At 48.7% G+C, this 3,587-nt stretch overlaps 1 non-coding gene across 1 annotated transcript; it reads right to left on the bottom strand.

Moving 5' to 3' along the window:
• Nucleotides 1-550: 550 nt before the first annotated feature.
• Nucleotides 551-688, bottom strand: LOC119921622. The gene has a single exon (XR_005448568.1). It is a non-coding gene; the product is annotated as a small nucleolar RNA SNORA7 (small nucleolar RNA).
• Between the last annotated feature and the right edge of the window lie 2,899 nt (nucleotides 689-3,587).

Genomic DNA, 3,587 nt, shown 5'->3' on the forward strand with positions numbered 1-3,587 from the left:
CTTGTGCACAGAGATTGCATCTACCAACTCTATTGTATTGAGATTAATTATGATGTTTGTGAAATTCTTACTACAAACCAAGCACTGGACTATATACCAAGCACTGGACTCAGCTCTAGGGTAGTTATAAATTAATCAGGTTGGACCCAGTCCGCGTCCTAAGTAGTACTTTCCTAAAAACTTTGTACAGTACTCTATTCACAGTAGATGCTCAATAAACACCATCGATTGATTGATAGAGACAGAGAGAAAGAGAGAGATACTGTAGATTGTAAGCCCCTTGTGATCAGAGATCCTATCTATTGTAATTAATAACTCAATTAATTGTCTTGTCTTATGCCATCTAGTTGTTTCCCACCCATAGCGGCACAATGAGCATATCTCTCCCAGAACACCTGTTCTTATCTGCCATTGTTCTGGTAGTGTATCTGTAGAGTTTTCTTGGTAAAATACGGAAATGGTTTACCACTGCCTCCTTCTGCATAGTAAACCTGAGTGTCCAACCACGACGCTCTCCTGTGATGCTGCTACCTAGCACAGGTGAGGTTTGACTTGTAGTAGATTGCCTTCCACTCGCTAGCCACTGCCCAAGCCAGGAATGAAATGGGTAGACCTCTGCTTGACTATCCCTCCCGTAGCTGAGATTGGTAGAGTACTGGAAACTCTTCAGGTGCGACCCTGAGAGGGGTCTCAATTGATTACTCTATTGTAATTAATTATGGTACTTCAAAAGCTCTAACTATATCCCAAGCACTGTATTAAGCGCTGGGATAGATAAAAGATAATCAGGTCCCATATGATGCTCACAGTCTATGTAGGATGGAGAACAAGTGTTTAATTCTTGCTTTGGTGATGAAAGAACAGAGAAATTAAGTGACTTTCCCAAGGTCACACAGCAAGTATGTGACAGAGCCAGAATGAGAACCCAGTGACTCTGACTCGCAGGCCTGTGCCCTCTCCACTAAATCATACTGCTTCTCAAGCAAGGAAAACCCAAAATGAGGGGGGCCATGAAAGAGCATGAAGAGGATTTGGTGGGATGTAAAGGAAGACCAGGAATAAAGAATTGGGGCAGGAGATTCCATCCATGGAGGTCTTTAAGGAAGTGCTTCACTGGATAAGTAGACACCTTCCTGCCCACAGAGAGGTTAGTTGCTGAATTTCTGCTTTCCTCATTAGAACTCCTGATTGGGACCTTCTCTCTTGAAATGGCGGGAAGGAAATGACCAATCACACAGTAATGACAGAATTACTCCTCCTGGATTTCTTGGAGGTACAGGGGCTGCAGGGAAAGTCCCGTGGATTTAATAGAGTTTCAGGAAAGAGCTTTGAAGATGAGAAGCCCTGTGGTCTGGTGCATATGAAGGGAGTGGAAATTCCATGTGGAGGAAAGGTGATGAGGTAGCAGTTTGAGTCGGGGGACCTGGGAACGAAGCACAGTGAGATGGTGCACTTAGGAGGAATGGGGAATGAAGTTAGATATTCAGTAGGGGAAAATAATACATATCAATCAATCGATCATATTTATTGAGCACTTACAATGTGAAGACCTTGGTACTAAGCGCTTGGGAGAGTACGATATAACAATATAACAGGTTGGTAGCCACATTCCCTGCCCATGATGAGTTTACAGTCTAGAGGGAACTGTCTAAATTGGATTGCTGCAGTTTTCAGATGGCTCCAAGCCCTGGCATGGGATGAAGCTCCGAAAGTCAGAGCTTAACCAGAACGTTATTATTAATCACAGAAAGGGAATGATGATTAGTCTGTTGATGTTGTCATAAGAAGGAGTCCCAGAGTGGGAACCACGTGGGACTGGATAGTCATTTAGGTTGTGGAGGCCGGGACCACAGGGAGCCCACGATCCCGGCCTTCCGAGATTCCCGGACAGTCAGCTATCTCAGCGGAGGCCCGGGCCCGTCCTCCCACGGGGAACCCCCCAGGAAAAAACCGGGCTGTCATCTGGGGGGAGGGCGCAGCCGAGAGGTGTAGCGAGAATCCTGACAGCTCTCACCCCTCAGCCAGACTTTCCTGTCACTGCCACCAGCGTCCAGGACCGAAGAGATAGAGTGAACCTCTCTCTCAGCAGTGTTCTGTGCTCTCCAACCCAGGACAGGCCCAGTGACTCCGGAGAGGAGCAGGGGAAAGGTAAATGAAATTTCAATAGGAAACTGGATGGCCAAGGTCAGAGTCACAATTTCTCTAAGTTCAAAGCATTGTCGCTTAGTGGAAAGAGCATGGGCCCAGGAGTCAGGAGGACCTGGGTTCTAATCCCAGTTCTGCCACTTATCTGGTGTGTGGCACTGGGCAAGTCACTTCACTTTTTTGGGCCCCGATCCTGTCCTCCAGGGATTCCCCTCAGAGCGGCGGCTGCTTTATCTTGGGGGATGGGGTCCATCTGGAGAAACATCTCAGTTTCCGCAGGAGAGCAGAGAGGGGCTGAGGGCTCCTAGATGTTCCTCCTTGGCTGACGGAACCCAGGAATCCAAGGGGAGATAGGGGACCAGCACAGCCTGGCAGAGGTCAGCGACTTCCAGTCCCACGCTGCCCCTGTGATTGTGCCCTGTGGTGGGGATTGAGGGGTGGTGGGAGGCCAGCAGCCCAATGTGAGCCTGTGGAGAATCTCGCATTCGGCCTCCAGGTTGAGCTTCGGACCAGGGCTGCATTGCAGGCGAGTTTGCAGGAGCAGAAACCAGGCTTAAGCAGAGACGACACCGTGGCAGGTACCACAGCATAAGCCACTAGTACTGGAATCACTTCCTCTGCTCAGGTTCTCATTCGCATGGTCTTTGTACCTGGATCAGCACTCATCTACTGTTTGTTCTAGGACACCACTCCATCGTCTCTCTGACATCATTTCATTGGCCCTCCGTCGACGTTCCCTCATCCCTCCATCATCCCTCCATCGTCCCTCCATCATCCCTTCCTCATCCTTCCATCCCCCTATATGTTTGTTGTGGGCAGGGAACGTGTCTACCAACTCTGTTGAATTGTCCTCTCCTTAATGATTTAGTCCAGTGCTCCACACACAGTAAGCGCTCGGTAAATTCCATCGACTAACCATTTCTTCCAGGAGGCTAAGTATGTAATTGGGGTCCCAAGCCAGAGCCTTCCATGTTTAGCCAGACTTCACTCTGCAGTTCATTTTCTTCGTGCAGAGACAGCTGCAATCGGATTCCCTGGACCTGCAGTTTTGTGTATGTGTGTGTGTGTGCGCGCGCGTGTGTGTGCTCAGGGCAGGGTAGGAGAATCAGGGAGCAAATCACAGCCTTTAGAGAAGGGGGCCATCTGGGTAAGGAACAGTGGGGAATGTTCACTATCTCTCCCTAGGGAATAGGTATGGGGGTCAGGGAAGAGCCTAATGAGTGGCTGGGTACGTTTATGGTTGTATGCGTCTACCACCCTGTTTGCATTGTATTCTCCCAAGTGATTTCAGACTGTGAGCCCACTATTGGGTAGGGACTGTCTCTATATGTTGCCAACTTGTACTTCCTAAGCGCTTAGTACAGTGCTCTGCACACAGTAAGTGCTCAATAAATACGATTGATTGATTGATTACCGCAGTGCTCTGCACACAGTAAGCGCTC

Source organism: Tachyglossus aculeatus (assembly GCF_015852505.1).
Source record: "Tachyglossus aculeatus isolate mTacAcu1 chromosome 12 unlocalized genomic scaffold, mTacAcu1.pri SUPER_6_unloc_3, whole genome shotgun sequence".
Taxonomy (NCBI): domain Eukaryota; kingdom Metazoa; phylum Chordata; class Mammalia; order Monotremata; family Tachyglossidae; genus Tachyglossus; species Tachyglossus aculeatus.